General features: G+C 40.6%; 1 protein-coding gene across 1 annotated transcript in view; it reads right to left on the reverse strand.

The window, feature by feature from the left end:
- The window catches only part of SH3BP5 (SH3 domain binding protein 5), a 50,425-nt gene extending 33,200 nt beyond the window's left edge, over positions 1-17,225 (reverse strand). Inside the window, exons 1-2 of the mRNA XM_029961840.1 lie at positions 17,163-17,225; positions 6,871-6,999 (exon numbers count right to left, since the gene is read on the reverse strand). The gene's annotated coding sequence lies outside the window, so the exon portion shown is untranslated. The remainder of the gene's footprint in view (positions 1-6,870; positions 7,000-17,162) is intronic.
- Positions 17,226-17,702: the final 477 nt, after the last annotated feature.

Genomic DNA, 17,702 nt, shown 5'->3' on the forward strand with positions numbered 1-17,702 from the left:
AGGGGAATGCTTTTAAAGTAAAATAGGAGAGATTTTGACTACATGTCAGGAAGAAATTACTTATTCAGAAGGTACTGGAACAGGTCATCCAGAGAAATTGTGGATGCCCCACCCATGGAAGCGTTCAAGGCCAGGTTGGATTGGGCATTAAGCCACCTGATCTAGTGGGTGGCATCCATGCCCATGGCAGCAGGGTGGGAACTAATTGATCTTTAAGGTCCCTTCCAACCCAAACCATTTCATGGTTGTATGATTACTTAACAATAACACAGCACCAAACTAGAGCCAAGGAAAGCAGTCAAGTACTCTGGGTCTTTGAGTTTTTCTTGAACGGCTGGGAGGATTTGTAGAAGGTTTGTCAAAGTTAATTTTCAAGTTTCTGTATTCCTTCCTTTGAAAATGCAAATTCACATGATAGTTATTTGGTCTCTAAATAGTTAACCAGAAACACACTTTCAGCCAGGAAAGGTCAGTTGGTTGTTCCACTGTAACTGTGCCAATAATTTTGCTTTTTACTAGCTCCATGGCAAGTTGCAAAACAGGAATGCAAGTCTGTCACAGTTCTGCTGACATTTAATTTTTGCTTCTCAAGTTCCCTCTCCCTCCACCTTTTTTTTTGCCAAGATAAGCTTACCAGATAACACAAATCAGTCTTAACTCCTTATTGTCTTAAATGTGAGCATCAGGACTTCAGCTGATAAAAGTAGGATGGGAAAGGAGATTCCTTATGATATGAGAAGTAAATATACTGAAGTATAACACATCTAGAGGCTAGGAACCAGAGGGATATTTACCACTGTTGGAACTGGATCCAGGAGCTGTCATCCACACTCAATGCTGCCCTCCTTTCCACAACAGAGACAGCTGGTGCTGTGATCCTATCAGTTCTCACTCACGGAGCGAATTTGGATAGGAAACTTGGGTGCTGCAGGAATTGACACTGGCAAGACCATAGTTTCCAGTTCCTAATTAATTTTTAAGGGTGATTGGCAGTTTTGAACCTCCAAGTTACATGGATTTAAAAAGCTTTTGTCTTCTGAGCTAAGGAAGTTACCATCTGTAACTTTCATACTTGCTACTTTCAGACATCTCAAGCTGAACACTTAGAAGATGAGATGCCATGGCCACTTTGGAAAGTTTTATTCATTTAGTGGCACTGCAGTCCTGATCTCTGCAAAGAAGGATATCAGCCTCATCTGCTGAGGAAGACTCTTCCAACTAGGGAAGTGTGCTTATCTGCTTATACTCCTCCCACCTTCACCATCAAGTGGCTCTGTTCCTCCTCAGTTCCTGTTCTGCAAGATTATAGCAGCTACTTTTGATCCTGATTCACTTCGGATGTTAGATCCATTGAACCACTTGGTGCAGGATTCACCTGACAACTTTCAAATGGCTAAACATCCCAAGATGAGATGCCTGAACTCCCTTGCGTTTGAGAAGGGATGCATATCAGAACACTTTTCACATGCATCTACCTCCCACCCCTAATTACAATTAGTGATTAAAGGCCCAAATTATTATCCTAGACCAGACACCAAACACTTCAGTAGGTAAAGCTAACCACCCACCTTGGTCTACTGGTGTCCACTATTAACTTCTGATCCCACTGGTCAAAACCAACCAAAATTCACATTTGAGAGAGGAAATGATTTCCCATTGCTAACTGGGCTCTCCTCAGTTTCATGAAGACTAGCAGAATGGAGACCCAGGATCTGAATACCTGAAGGCTCATTCCCAATAATTCTTTGCTCTGTCAGCTGATCTCTGCACACAGATGTGGCAATCCAGCATAGAATATTACATGAGAGAAAGATTATTAGTGAGGTGAGAGAAAGGGCACCACTACATAAAAAGTTGCAGTGAATGGGACAGGTTAGCTGTCTCTGCTGAACACAATCAACTGCACTTTCTCTCAGATATGCCTAGACACCAGTGGGGAAGACCTTTTGTACATACTGATTCCAGTGTGTTTTTCCAAGCCTTTTGAGATAAAAGAGTGCTGCTTAAGAAAGTATGCCAACAACATGAAAAGAAGAATTAGTTGTAAAATCAAACCAGGAAGACTTGACTCAAGAGGAAGCAGAACGTGCATATCCTTCAACATATTGTTGTATGAATACATGGTACAGATGGGTCCCTTAGTAAGAGATACACATAGATGTAACCTAGCATAGATCTTTCATCTATTTTTGCCTGAAGCAAGTTTTCTGACACTTTTTTGCAAAACCTAAACGAGACAGGGGAGATGAAGGGACTATCACAAAGCAAAACAAGGTCCTTCCCAAACAAGTTCAGTACTAAAGTTGAGCAAAGCATCCTCACCTACTCCCAATTTGAGCCAATACTGAGGACTAAAATATTAACTCCTCGCCCTGCAAAAAAATCCAACCAAAAACAAACAAAGAAACAAACAAGAACCAAAAACAAGCCAATAAATGCTAAAGCTTAATTAAAAGCAATACTCCCAGGGCTTTTATTCAGTTTAGGGTCACTACAAATGCATGGGTTGTTTTATTTGTGGGGGTGGGAACACATTTTTTATCAGCTTCTTTTTCCATCAGAAGCACAGCAGAAAGGCAAGTTCTCCTGTTCAATTTGTCCATGGGTTCACAAGTGATGATGTACAGATAACAGTGTTTTAATGGCACCTCTCACCCAATGACCCCAAAGTGCTTTTACTTCGCTTAATGAACTCGGCTTCACAGCAGCCTGACAGCTTCATTTTACACTGGAACTAAGAGAGAGACGAAGTCATTTATCTGTGCCAGGCAGGAGCACAAAATCAGCTCCTACCAGCCCAGTGATTTATGCAACAGACCACACTTGCTTTTGCACAGCATCCAGTCCCAGGACATGCTGTCACTGCGGAGGTAACACACCTCCCAGCTCTATCACTCGCTCAGACACTACTGTGAACACTATTGCACAGGCACTCTATAGCCCCAGCCCTCCAAAATGTTAAGTCAACAGTGGCTTAAGACACTCCTTACTTCAGAGGCTCAAGACTTCTGTTTACATTATTAATGTTTCCTGGCAACTTCACCCTTTTTCCCCATTACCTTTAGGCAAGAAAAGTCTAATTCTTTGACTAGTCAGCTACGGAGAAGGATTACTAGTGGAAAATAAAAAAAAAGAAAGAAAAGAAAAAAACCAACACCCACACCAAACAGACATGGGAAGTTTGATCTTCTGAACACTTAGAACCTGGACCACCTTCTGGATTACAGGAATTTCATACTGCTGCAATGTGGTCACTACTTGTATAAATGCACAATCCTCTGCTATATGCCAGGGTTCTTCCATTAAACGTGGGCATTATGGTATCAGTTAAAGAATAACATGAAAAGACAATATGCAAACCACAAAAAAGTTCTTGCAGCAGAAATACTTTAAAATTTCATTAAACAACACATTTGAATCAAAATGCTCTAAAAGTAATGAGTGCCTGCAATCAACACAAAAGGTCCACTGGTGTACCAGATGAGGAATCACAACAAAGTTGTCTTGGCAGAAAACTACAGGGGTAAGAGTATTAGCCAGCTCTCACTTCAATCTCAGCAAAAGCCCAGTATTACTGCTTTGGTGCCAACAGACAGCATCCTGATTCCCTGTGCCACTATTTTGGAGGGCAAAGTACTCAAATCTTAATGCTAAAGGGCCATTGTTCTGTTAAAACAAAGTTTCATCCTGAGAAAGGCCAAGGTGAGGCTCTCTTGGCAAACATTACACAAACAAGATGCTACAGGACTTTTGCACGGGGGAGTTAATTTGTTTTGAATTCCCCATCTTCTGCCAAGACAGGATTGCAAAAGCAGGGATAAGGGTGGGTAGATAAAAGGGCTCAAGGTCCTAAAACTTCTCCAGTGTCACACTTGAGCTGATGACCTGTTTTTCGCTGCCCCCATGTCACTGCCCTCATACCTTTTTTATTGAGTTTTATCTTAATAGATCAAACAGGTATTTCCAAAAGAGAATCACGCTGGTGCCAAGTGAAAGTAAGCTCCTCAATGTGACTTAATACAACTTGTATCAGGCAACTCACCCTGCAACTGACATCTTACATGCAAGTCACTCTGGACAACTCCTGCATTTCTGCCAAACTAAATGTCATTAATTATGCAGTTCTTTAGTCCCAAAAGACTTACAATTTATAGGCCATATTTTTACTTCCCTTTACTGAGAACAACAAACAAGAACTTACACTTCCCTTTCCCTTACAAGTACAGTAATGCATATTTCCCTTATTGTTTAATTAAAGCTGTTTTAACCTCCAAGAAACTTATGCCTATGTTTTTGGAGGCAGCCTAATGGCTCTAAAATAACTGTAAAGACAGGAGGAGGAAGACAATTCTTCATAGGCTAGATGTTATTATAAATTTATATTGAAAAAATAGAAAGCTGTTGCCATCATTTCTCTACAGTTTTACAAATAAAAGTAAAAAGAAAGATGGGAATTGGCATCTAACTATGTTAATATTCTAGTACATTCCTCCAGTTTCACATTTCCTTATCTACTCAGCCCTTCTCCCTGCCTTAATACAGTGTATTTGCTCCCAGATAAATGGAACTTTTCTAGGCTAAATTAAAACCAAAAAAACTCCTTAGGCAGATGCTTTACTGATGGCTCATACTAATCTTTACAATCTTCCCAGTTTCCAGATAGATTCGCTGTCCTTCAATGCTAGTACTCCTCTTGGCCCTCACATTTTCTATTTTAAGATTAGACAAAGAGCCAAAGGGAAACCAGAGACCATCTTCCAGGGAGCTCTGTTCCATGACCAGCTCCCTAACACAAAGTGGAAAAAAGTGAAATGAGCAGTTAGAAGGGGAATTCCTGCTTTAAAATAAAATTCTATCAAGGAATTAAAAGAAAACTGAGTGTGTGGTAAATCAGCAGATCTGGGATAAATGGCATTTAAACCTAGCTAGTGACAGAATGGACTGGGACAAAAATATGGCTCTCTCTATCAAGCCAAATACCAGAGCAGCAATTCTACTAATTTAAGGACCTTCAGTGGTTTGGGTTTCTTCTTTTTCTTTTTGGTCTTGCAAAGCACCTTTGAACCAGAATGACTGAATGGATTTCAAAAGTAGCAAAGACATAACAATACAAAATTACATTTCCAGGACATAATGGGCTGCCAACTTCAGGACAGAGAGCAAAGTTCATCGCTCTCAGTGTTTGATGTTACAAACCTCAAAGTCAATGGACTTTTTTTTTATCATACTGCAAAGTACGCTTTTCTACCACTGACTTTTCCAAGTATAACTCTTGCAGTCCTATGCATGCTGTGCCTTACATAGCTATTTACAGTAATAGAAGTATAAGGTCATGCTCAAGGCAGGGTTTTGGGGATTTTTTTTTTTTCAAATTGCACTTTATTTTGTTATTAACTTCTCTAGGTCACTACTGGTATATCTCTAGCACATCACCCATCAACACACCATAGGCCCCATGAGCAGGGATTGCTTTCAGAGCCGGCAGAGATAAGAAGATACTCTACTTACTGTGCTTTGCAGCAGAGTTTACCTATTTGCTGCACTACTAGTCTGTAGGATTAAGCATAAAAGCCCTCCACTTCATCCCCATCGCTTGAGACAATGGCTTCAAAACAACGCTGCGCAATTTAAAGCATCAACACGCTCACATATTATCTTGAACGACACATCCCATCAACCCAATTCCTGCTTCATCAAGTTTCAAATGAAGTTTGTGTTTATGCCTCCCTTTCCTGTGCATTGTTCTGAGGATGCATTCTCTTCTCTCCCCTTCTCTTACCCTGTGCCATCTGGCACATATCTACATGACTCTTCTCATCCCTCAGCCTCATCTCTTACCTATTTTCTCAAACAAAATCCTTCTGTAATTTTCATGTATTTCATACATGCTACCCCATCTCTCACTCTCCCCTTGAACACAATCACATCCTGGCTACCCAGCCACAGACACCACCTCACACATCCTTCCAGCCAAGCACAGAAGCAGCAGCTCCAGGCAGTTCTTCCTGACTCTCCCTGCCTCAAGAGAAAACACAAAGAGCAACCAGGAACAGCCTTCCCTTGGGGAAAAAACAAAAAGCCTCAGACACCAGCAAACCCCACTACAGACACCAAGAAGAAGCACTGCCTAAGCCACCACACACTCAACACTCAGCAGCTTCTTCCCTAAATGAGAAGCTGCCTGATATCTCACAAGCTCTCTTGCTTTCCCTTCAGCCAGCAGGTTACACCCTTATTTCCGCACCTCATCCTTCCTTACCTCAGCCACACAGGCCTATCAATAATCAAGTAGTAGCTGGGGAAAGGGAGGTAAGGTCCTGATGGCAGTAGAGAAAGCAGAGGTCAGATTCTCCCCAGACCAAAACACTTTAGAGCCACATTTAGCACATTCATCCCAGAACTTTATATCCACATTTAGCTTCATCACAGCCTAATCAGCACCAAACCCTGCAGGTTGCCCCAAGTCTGCCCTACTCCAGCCTCTTTCCCAGCAGCTTCCAATTGCAGCCATTTGGCTGCTAAGCAAGAAGAAAAAGCAGAAACACAAAGTCTACACTATATGTTCAAATAATTACAACTACTGATAGGAAAGAGCAGGGCTCTGAAAGACCATTGATAACAAGAGGAGAAAAGAACCAGTCTTTTGCTATTGTGTTTGCTGTAGCTGTTCCTGGACTGAAGAACATGTGCAGCTGTGGTTGTGAAGAAATACACTTTTGCCATCAATTCCCATGGCTGACATGCAACTGAAGACACAGACTAGCATCAGCCAAGTGTATATGCTTACAGTGTTATTAATAGCAGGAAAGCAATGCAATCACTATGTGCTCTCCAACTACCAGCATAAGCTTGTAAGGCAAAAGTTCTTACCTGCCTGGCCACCCTTCGAGCTTCCCAGTAAGGTTTAGAGTCTTCTACAGCTTTTCCAATCTTCTTTACCAGTTCATCCAGTTTTACTGTTGCTTCAACCAGCACAGAGCGGAACTTCTGGCGTGCGTCCTTCAAAATGTTGCAGAAAGGAAAAAAAGGACAAAGACAGATTAGAACTTCAAAAATTATTTCTACCTGTTCGTTCCTACCTTTATTCAGGTTCCTCTTTAGATTCACACACGAGCTGACACATTCAACACAGTTACTGGCATTTGGACTAAGCCAGAATTCTTCAGTAGAGGAACCCAGAACTGCATCTGAAAGCTGGCATCCCAGGCACCAAGTGTCTTTCAGAGACAGCTCTTACACAAAGCTTACAACAGTCTGTTCTAGATGTCATCTCTGGCAGTGTTTCTCAGAGAGGAATAGTTTGTAAATTACTCAGTGAGGAGGCAAACAGCAGGGTAACAAGTTCTGAGAGGCAGTTCAATGGTAAAGACATCTCATATAGACAATGCTAACAGGCAGGCCAAAATCCCACAGTAGGCTGGAAAATGAGCTGGAATTGGCATCTCCTAAACCTTAGCATGTCCGCCCCTAGTACTGGTCCCCTCAGAGAACCATTTCACAATGCAAATGAGGATGCTTTCTACAGGAAGAACTGGACACTTCCCACATGGTATATTTTCAAGACAGCTCCTCAAACACACCCTACTTACTTTGATAGCAGCAGAAAGGTTCCAGGTTCTCATAGCAGGAGTTCCTTCCATAAAAGCCCATCTTTTCAGCTATGGTTTGTAGCAATGGCTAAGGGCACCTACATTCCATTTCACTGTTAGTATTTACTCTATTTAAGAAAAGTGAATTCCAGTCACTTCTAAACTGGACAAGTTGCCCTCCTTAAATTATTAGCTAAAGCAATCAAAATATTTTCTCTGCTCCACTGAAATTTCCACACCTGTAAGCAAAGTGATTCTGATCTCAATCTCAGAAACCAACACGGATTCTAAATATATTAAACTACTGCAGAGTGATGCAAATTCAGGCTGGGACCTGGCCCAGGATTTAAGGAGATGAAGAGGAAGGGCCATGTGAGCTCTCAACAAGGCTTGTAACTCTAATTAGAGAGCAGCATTTATGCAGACTGCTGGAGTGACATGCTGATTATCAGGAAGCAGCTGGCTTGAAAAAGTGCCCTAATTCAGGAGGGGTTTGTCATTATTGCTGAGGATTTCTAGAATGCAAAACTTCATTCAGTGGAAGATTTAAAATACATTGGAACCTGCCACTATGCTCTCAAAGGTGGAAAAAAAATGCAACAATATATTAGTTCTTTACAGAAAAAGCGAGACACTTCTGTAAAAGCTTCCCTGCTTCCTTTTTAGTGTTATCTAAAACCTGAACCAGCATTGGTAATATTTTAGTTCAGTGCAAATAGCTTCAGTGCAAAATTCTTAAGGTAGTCTAATTTATTCTAAGGAATTATTCAAATGGGCAACAAGTTCAAAAATGGAGAACTAAAGAGACAATAACTTATTATTTCATTAACCCAAATCCAGTCAATAATCTCATTGCTTAGTGAAAGCCTGAAATGTATCATTTAAACTTCATGTATTGAGTCAGTGATTTTTCTCAGTGAGAGGAGTTTGAATATTTCCAATTAAATGACTGGACGATACATGGTTCACTGCTCAAAATGAGTTTCACAAGTAACTGAAATAAGGCTACAAGCACGATGACTGTATTGCAAGAAAAATATTACGTACTGAAGTATATTTAATAAAAAAAAAAAATATTCCTGTAAGTGCAGGAACAGAATTAAAAGCTCATTTCTAAATGATTGAGCCTGAAGGTTTGGTTTTACTTTTTTTGTAAGAGCTAACATATTATGATACTAGTTATGCAAAGCAAATAGTTCAAGCAAAAAAGCCCTATGCAGTGATTCATCAAAAAAATCAGTTCCCATGTTTGTAAGATAAGCACTTAGAACAAAGAAACCATCACTACAAATCTGTGCTTAGAGACCCACCTCAAATTTATTCATGTAATAATTGTGTACAGTCTTATCCAGTAGGAAAAAGATGACTAGTCTCTACTTAGAGCTTAAAAAAAAAAAAAAACAAACAAACAACTAAAAAACACCAAGGACAGAGCGGTTTAATTTGTACCTATTCATCTCCCACTCACTCAGATGAAGCAGATACAAATTACTAAACTGTAACTACTCCTGTAACTGGCACCTGAGGCACAAGTCTTGCAAATGGTTAAGCACATGTGCGCCCACAAGCCCAGTCCCACCCAGCACAGTAGTTAGTTACTCAGAACAGGGAGCTTCAGCTGAAAAATATACTGGTGTGAACTTCCAGTTCGTCATTTTACCCCAAGCATGCCTGGTTCCTCTTTTGAGGCCTTATTTGGGTCTGACCATCCTCATTTCTTCCAGTGAAGAACAATAATGAAAACCGAAACACCCCAGAACTTTACATCTGTATCATCCACCACAAGACTTATTTTCAGTGACATTTATTCTCAGGCTCCTGACTGTCAGAAACACAAGCCTGCAGGCTCCAACGCCTTCTGCATGAGAGAATAAGCAGATGCTCATTCTCTGCTAGGATCAGTCCCCCTACCAAAGGTTTCCAGCCATCTCCTTCAGACACAGCAACAAGATGCTGAGGTCTCTGAGAAGGTGTAATGCTGAACACATGCCCTCTCCTGCACTACAGTACTCTCCACTAGCCCCAACTACATTACAAAAGCAAATGATCCCACATCATGTATCTGCACCATGTGTGCTCCTGTGGCAATCCAGTGCATTCACACCACCCAGCCTCCTCAATCTGAACTGATTCAGCTCTCATGGGCTCAGTGACTGCATCTCCTGTCTGGGAGCTATGGCAACATCTCCTGTGAGCGGGGTCACAGTTTCCCCCTGCCATACTCTATGTGTTGGCCCTGCCACATACTGGCAGAGCATCTGTAAGAGACATCACCCTTGAGACAGGGCAAAATTCCCCTGGCAGGTAACCCTGGGGAAGTCTGAGTAAGAAATACAGGTGCAGCAGCTGTTTTTACTCTTCATGTGAAACTTGGGAGGTCAGAAGTACCAAGGCAATTGCACCAGTAGGATTGGGCTTGGTGCACTTACGTGGCATGAAAAGTGCATCTGTGGCTCATGGGAAGAATGGGCCTGTGGTCTAGACTTAGGAATCAATTTAATTCACTACTTTATGTCTGGCTTTCTATGTTACTGTCAGTGAGATACTGCAACCCATATGTAAAGTGGTTCAAACCTATAAATCCTCTTAATGATGTTTTCTGTAAGGACACTCGCATCAAAAGCTTAGAGGCTCAGGAACTGCAGTTCATCCGTGGTCCCTAGCACAAGGTAAGCCCTACATCTGTTAGGAAAACAACCACACCACCTTCAATTTACTTATCAAATCCCCTGATGTGATGTTCCTCCATAAAAGCGTTACTATTTAACTGCCAAAGTCTTGCTTCATTTAGACCTTTATCTAGCACCCATGGATAATAGAGAAAGGCAAATACGTCAATCTCTGCAACTTTCTGTCGTGAGCAGAACCAAGACAGCACAGCATATGCCATACAAATTTTCTAGCACAGTTCTCAATCCCCAGTGTCTGTATTTCAGTTTCTTGAAAGATAGTGCCTTCCCAGCAGAAATGCTAGTTATTGATAAAAGCAGCCCTAGGTACTAACCCTGTGCATCACACTCACCATTTCTAGGCAGGTTTTTAGGTTTTGGAGGTTGGTTTGTTTGTTTTAAAAGCACATGGCTTTGTTTTTCTCATCACTGCAATAGAATACATTCACAGACCAGATACACTCGAACAGAAGCAATGCAACTGACAAAAGACATCTCAAACACCCAGGAAACATTTTTAAACCATATTTTCCCCTCTGTTCACTCCTAATCTTCCATGATCCTTTTTAAGAATACCTTGTTGCTGATTTTACAAACAAAAAGGTGACATTGAAAATGCCAGCCAGTCAGCTTTCAATGTTTTCTATTTGCTCAAATGAGATGATGACAAACCTTTTTCAAGCTGGACAAAAGCCGATTAAGGCATTTTATCCTCAATGTGTGTCACAAGGTTACAGCCTTAAAACTAGACTCTCACTACCTAGGTGCTTGTCATACACAAGCTCTAAGTGCTATGCCTGCTAGTGCACCTCGTGAACAGCTGCAGTTTAAGTTTCAACATCTTGTTCTACGGCTGTAATAGCTCCACACTCACTAGCTTTCTTCCTGGAAATCCTTCACACTTTTCTCCCAAAACAGATTTCACTAGTTCTGTCTTAGGGAGCATGCCAGACCTCTACCCTGTATATGTTTTTGCTGCAATAGTTCATTATTAAAGCACAGTTTGTTTCCAGTAACTTGCTGTGGGGCAACTATTTGATACTGCACCAAAAGAGGGAATCACACTTCAGGACACGCCATCCACGCAGGAGCATTTGGGAGATCCACTCTTAACTGCAGGAAAAAACTAAAATACAATTTTCCGATTACACTGCACCTGTCAGAGACCAAAGCATGCCTGTGGAGTGATGGTGATGAGCTGGAGTGATGGTGATGAGCTGGTGTTCGATGCCAGATGACAGGCAAATAACTATTTCTGCCCATCAAATGAAACATGTATTTTCAAACAGTTTTCTTTTTAAAATGAACTTAACACATCACCCAAGTATGAAGTATCTTAGTACCAAACACATTTAAATTTCATTTACAAAGGCTGTCCTATGATCTTTCTGCCAGTTTGGTGTGCAGAACCTCTGACAAGCCATTAAAACAGCCTGGGAGGTGCATGGGAAATTAAATTGCTGACTGAGGGACAGGCTTCATCTATTTCCAAGAGGCAGTATCCATACCCATCTTCTCTGCTACAAAGGCCTATAAGCTAAAACAGCATCAGCATCATACATACACACCAGACAGATGCATATGCTGTGCTCAGAAATCTGCCTTCAGAGCATCAAATTGGTTAAAAACATTTTTAACATCTATTTGGTCCCTGAGCAGTTAAGTAAACCAGGCTGGCTACCAAACCTTAAAAACAAAGTGCAAGGAAGGGCATAAGTAGTATCTTGCTTAATTTTTAAGCATGGGGAAAGGTCTGATTTTTTTTTTTAGGCAGCTACTAATTTGCCATCTGAGAAAACAGAAAATTGGTATTTGAAAGTTGCTCTAACTTCCTGCTTGAAGACAGTTACAAACTGAGACTGCAAATACTTCTTACTACAAATACTTTTAGTTCTCATAGAAGAGAGAGGAAAGCAGGCCAAGGAGGGCACAGCATGCTCCTTTCAAAACAAGATTTCTCTGCCTAACCCTTCCTCCCTCAGGCTGGAAACCCACTTGGGTGACAAAATCTTTCCAGAGCCATAGCAGAGGAAGGAGCTTTTCCTTACTCATCCATGGATGAAAGCAGAAGGCAAAACAACAAGCAATTTGCACACAGGAGCCATTTCCTATGGAAGCAAGTGGATTGTTAAGAAACACGGAAAGATTTGTCCTGATAGTGCTGGACAAATACACCATGCTTGTATATCACAGTCCAAAAACCACGAGGAACACCAGCCAGTGAGCTGCTTTGCCCTTATCTGTGTATTCTTTTGTGAACACCGGAAAACACTGTACGGGGGTATGATAAGTTAGCGGATGTTTCTACAGACAGATGCCAAGCAGGCATGCTCAGAATGAGATTCCCGCCACTCACAGGTCATTTCTCTAAAATCTGAAAGATGGTGGATTATTTTTTTTTTAAGTCTACTTAAAATTCTTACATGTGATAGGATCACCAGCTTGAGTTTTACCCCAAACCCAAGTATTTTATTGAGGAAGGAGGAAGCAATTCTAAATAGTTGGTGGACTTCTATCTGCTTGCCAATGAGAAGCAGTGAATAAATTCCTTGTTTTGTTTTGCTTTGTTTGTGCATGCAGCTTTTGCTTTACTTATCTGTCTTTATCTCAACCCACGAGTTTTCTCACTTTCACTCTTCTGATTCTCTCTCCCATCCCACCCTCGGGGAGTAAGTGACTCTGTCGTGCTGGGCTGCCAGCTGGGGTTAAACCATGACAAATAGTCCTTCCCTGCGTGAGAGGGGTTCAAATGCTGACAAAGCTCACATGTGAAAGAGCACCACAGCTGATACACCCCTTCCCTTTGACTCTATCCAGCACTAACCCAGGGTGACCTTTATGATAAATCTAGGACCAAAATTAACACCAAGTATTGCAGATCAGGACTAGAGGATCTAGGCAAGCACATGAGAAGGATCCTAACCAGGCCCTCTTATGACAAGCATGGCTGAAAGCAGCACTGTTCAGCTCTACTTTCCATGTGCAGCCATCTCCCCTGAACAAACACTGGCAAGCTGGTAGCTCCAGCAACATAAAAACTCTCTCTAACAAAAACCACATTCGGGATAGCTGGGATTCCAGTGGTAATTTTAATGGTATGTGCTGCATTTCCCCTCCCTGCAATGCTGCCAGAGGGTCTCTGGGTGAATTTGTTACATCTGAATTGTACTTTCAAGAGCCAGTCAAAGCCATGTATAAGCTGGCTGGACTGGTGAGTCATGAACATTTGTTAAGTACATTTGCGACTCCTGATGGGAGTTCAGATGGAGATGCATCTCCAATAAACAGGAAAAAAGCTCAAATAGCAAGGCGCTGCTCTAACTTGCATTTGGCCAAAACATACTTGTATCTCCCCTGCAAGATGTTTCCCCCACCTCTTCACAGACACTTCAAACATAAACAGGGACATTAGCGAAGCCAAGTGTTATATCCCTCAGAGGACCCTTATCATCCTTTTGCTGTGTCAGTAACACTCAGTGTTGCACTTAGTATGAGCAGCATTATGGATTTTAAATCAAGCCTAATCAAAGATTCATTAACAGGCAATACATTAACGCAACATATAACTACCAGCTACTCAGTGCCCTTTAGCAGCCCTGCAACTCCTGAACAGGCTGCAACCATCATCAGGTCAGGATATTTCTCCAGGGTTTAATAGGAAAGGTCAAAAGAGCAAAAAATGAGTAATTCTTCTGAGTAAAGAATAGATGTAGCCAACTTCAACATATCTGTCCAAGTCATACCATGCTTGTATGTATATCCACTGCTCTCACAGGTGGTCTGGGTGCAAAACTTATTTTAAAAGATAAAAAAAGGCAGGCCGGTCACCTTAAAAACAGATCACATGGCAGTTTCAGTGCAAAACTTAAAAAAAAAAAAGTCAGGCTGATCAACTTAAAACAGAATTCCCCATTTTATCACCTCTGTAATCGGCAGATGCCAATATTTTCTACATCATTCAAACACGGACACACCTGTGGCAACACCAAGACAGTGCAGTCTCAAAATCCTAGAAGCCTCTACTGAATTGAGCCCCATAACATTTCCATTCGGTAAAGCAGCATTATTACTTCCATTTTACACATGTAGACCTGAGGCACAACAAGAACAAAAGCATGGGGTTTGGAGGCATTTAACAGCCTTTTTTTCCATTTAATGGGAACTGGAGACAGTCAGCAGTCCCATTTAAAGCAACTCACACAAAGCTACACTCGAGAAGTCCAGAATAGCCTTGCAAAACTCAGATGCCACAAGGTATTATCAGAGAGTCAAAAACATGGGTGTCTTTTTCTAAACCTCCTTCAAAGAAATATACCTTCTACTCAAACACTTTATTGCTCTTCCAGATTATTCTGGGGGGAAAAAAAAAATCAACAGTGGGAATGTATGGACCACAAAGTAATGCTACAGGAAGCTGGCAGTCAGCATCTTGTGCTGTAAATAGCATAATGATACATCTATGTTCCCATTAAAGATACTGAAAAGATGAAGAAAATGATACTAGCAACTCAGGATAAATATAACTCCATTGTCTGGTTAAAAACCACGACACACATCTTTCTTCTAATGAAATATCTTGCAATAGCAGGAACACAACAAACTAGGAAGGCGTAGCAAGAGGGACCCAAAACAGCTAATAACAGCCAAAAGAGCAAATCTTCAAAGGCAAATACAGCATGGCTCTCCCAGAAGCCCACATTTTAAGCAGAATTCATGGATTTTGGAAGTCTTTGAAGCAGAATGACCCCAGTTCCAAACTCCTCCTTCCCAACTCTGGATTCACCCTCTAAGGCTGCTTGGCAAAGCTTTCTTTTCTTGTTCAGATTATGAATGCAGAGATATTCTTCTAACCATGAGTGTTGGGTGTTGTGGGGTTCCTGTAGGAAAGTCTTAAGTCCATTTAAAATGAATTTATCAACATGTACATAAATTAAGTCTTGCTTACATCATCCAACTGCATCTGTCCTCAAAATTTAAGCAGATCAAAAGTAATGAAAATCTTTACGTATTAGAAATTATGCAGTTGCATGATATCACAAACTGGCTCCAATCCAGTAAGATTTTTGGATGAAAAATGAAGAGGAAACATTCATGAAGGCATACTGTTGATGATATTTCAATTTAATTCCATCAAAGACTGCTTACACTATGTACTACAGACAGATTTGCAGTAAACATTTAATGACATAGAGGCAGAAATCATGTAATCTCTGCACTATCTGACACTTAGTATTTATTAGACTGCATAAAGTAAGCAACAATGTGAGATCAAGCTAATGTGGAAATATCGCTCTTTTATTTACAGTAATATATCCAGGAGCCTTTCAGCCTTTACACCTCAGCATGTCACACACACAGCAGCTACAAATCTGCTGGCTAGGCAAACACCTGAACACATGAATAATTTTAATCAAGCAGTAAAATCCCATCTTAAAGTCACTGGGACTTATTTCACGAGTACACCTTTGCATTATTATTACTATTCCATCTGCTTCATAATATGGCCTAGTTGAAGGGTTATGACAAAATTAATGAAATCCAGGCAACTATCCATAGTACCACCTTTCAATTTCAGTACCTCAGCATGAAATAAGGAGAGTGAAAAGATAAATATAATGATTATTTTCTTCAACACATCTACATAAAGGGTCCTGAAGTCCATTTAATTGGTATTGTTGCAGACTAGCATACTGATTTTTAGAGTTCATTCATAAAATTTAAATCAAGCTAGTGACACTGAATAGTTTCCACAGCTAAAATATCGTTTAATTTGGTATAACAAATATTCTCCCATTCCACTACGGTTTTTTGCCAATAAATGCATGATCTACATGCCACAAATGACAGAAAATGCAAACAAGTGGGAAGAAGAAAAAAGACACGACAAGGCTGCTTTGTCTCCAAAGAAGTTCATAACACTATTTTCTGCTCAGTGCACCCAGTGGATACTCCAGTTCTTTTAAAATACTACCAGGAATCATTCCATGCTCCAGGTATCCATCTCATGAAAACACACACATACAATAAAACAAAACACAGACTTTGATATTTTGAAGTTGCAGACAGAAGTACATCTATATAGGTTCTTTTTCAGTATGTTCATCACTGCAACTTCAGCATGTTTTGATACAGTATTCAAAACGTTGTAATGATATCAAAATTATTTAGGATGCAAAGTCGTTTTTTATGCCAGTTTTTATTTAGCAGCATGTTCATCTTACACTTCCACTCGGTATATCTTCTTTGTTTTGCAAACAAAAGAAAATTTAGAAACACGAGTAGGCCAGTTTGTTTTGCTTCATTATTAGATCAATCATGTTGAGCCTTCCAGAATGACTACCAAGTAGCTGAAGCTCAAATTTGGGGATTTAGAAACAATTTCTTCAGAACTTTCTATCAGATTTTTAAGTATTCAAGAAAACCTCTTTTTACAACTAGGTAAACTTTCTTTCATTACCTTCCTTGATCAGAAAGTACTGACAAAAAAGGCAAAGTAAACAAGCTAAAAAAACCCCAAACAGCCACCAAAGTGAAGATCCTGGCAGACAGTTGTATGGCAAAAACCTCTTAATCAAATAAACTTTCCCTGTCTATAATTACAAGAATGCAAACTCAAAACAGTGACTTGTAAAAATAAAGCTTGTCTAAGCTTAGTTTCAAAACCTAAAAATAAGGTTTGGAGTGGTGGGGTGTGAGAGATTTACACTGTCGGCATACCTGAACCTTCTCCCTTTCTGTTCCAGCTGTTAGCTCAATTCATATCCTTAAAAAAAATCATCACCAGACTCCTGAAGCCAAATTACCACAGGATGCACAATTCAGGGGCAACCTACTCAGAAATACTGTTCTGTTGTTCACAAAATCGAACACGCACAAAAGGAAAATGAAAGGATAAATGCTGTACCTCCAGCTCCGTCTCTCTGCGATTGATATCATCTGTGGATTGATTCAGTTTTTCTAGCTCCCCCTAGAAAGAAAAAAAGAAAGTCAGATGCATAATAAGAAATCTGGGGATAAAATGTGTCTGAGAAGCCTCATTCAGCATCCCCATTGAAAGCTCACAAGGGCTGTGGTTTACAAATTCTGTGAAACCTTGAGATGTTTAGTTTAACTTTGCCACTGGTCTTCAACTTTGCTACTTACGTGAAAAATAATCAGAAAAGCTCTATAGTTTTATGTGAAGGCAATACATTTCCTGTTCTGGCTAATTCTTCACTATTACAAATAAACATAAGGTACAGTGAGTTCTGTCAGTATCTGCGAGGTACTAGGGAAACAGACACACCCACCCTAGAAGGATTAGCACCAAGTTAGTACTATCACAGGAGACATGCAGTGAATGCACAGAATTGATAAGAAATGCTCTTGCAGCACGAGAGACATTTTACTCTGGATTTTTGGCAAACCATTTCACTACACAACCAGTCAACGGGACATACGATTA

Source organism: Manacus vitellinus, unplaced genomic scaffold (genome assembly GCF_001715985.3).
Source record: "Manacus vitellinus isolate BGI_N305 unplaced genomic scaffold, ASM171598v3 scaffold_3_pilon, whole genome shotgun sequence".
Classification (NCBI taxonomy): domain Eukaryota; kingdom Metazoa; phylum Chordata; class Aves; order Passeriformes; family Pipridae; genus Manacus; species Manacus vitellinus.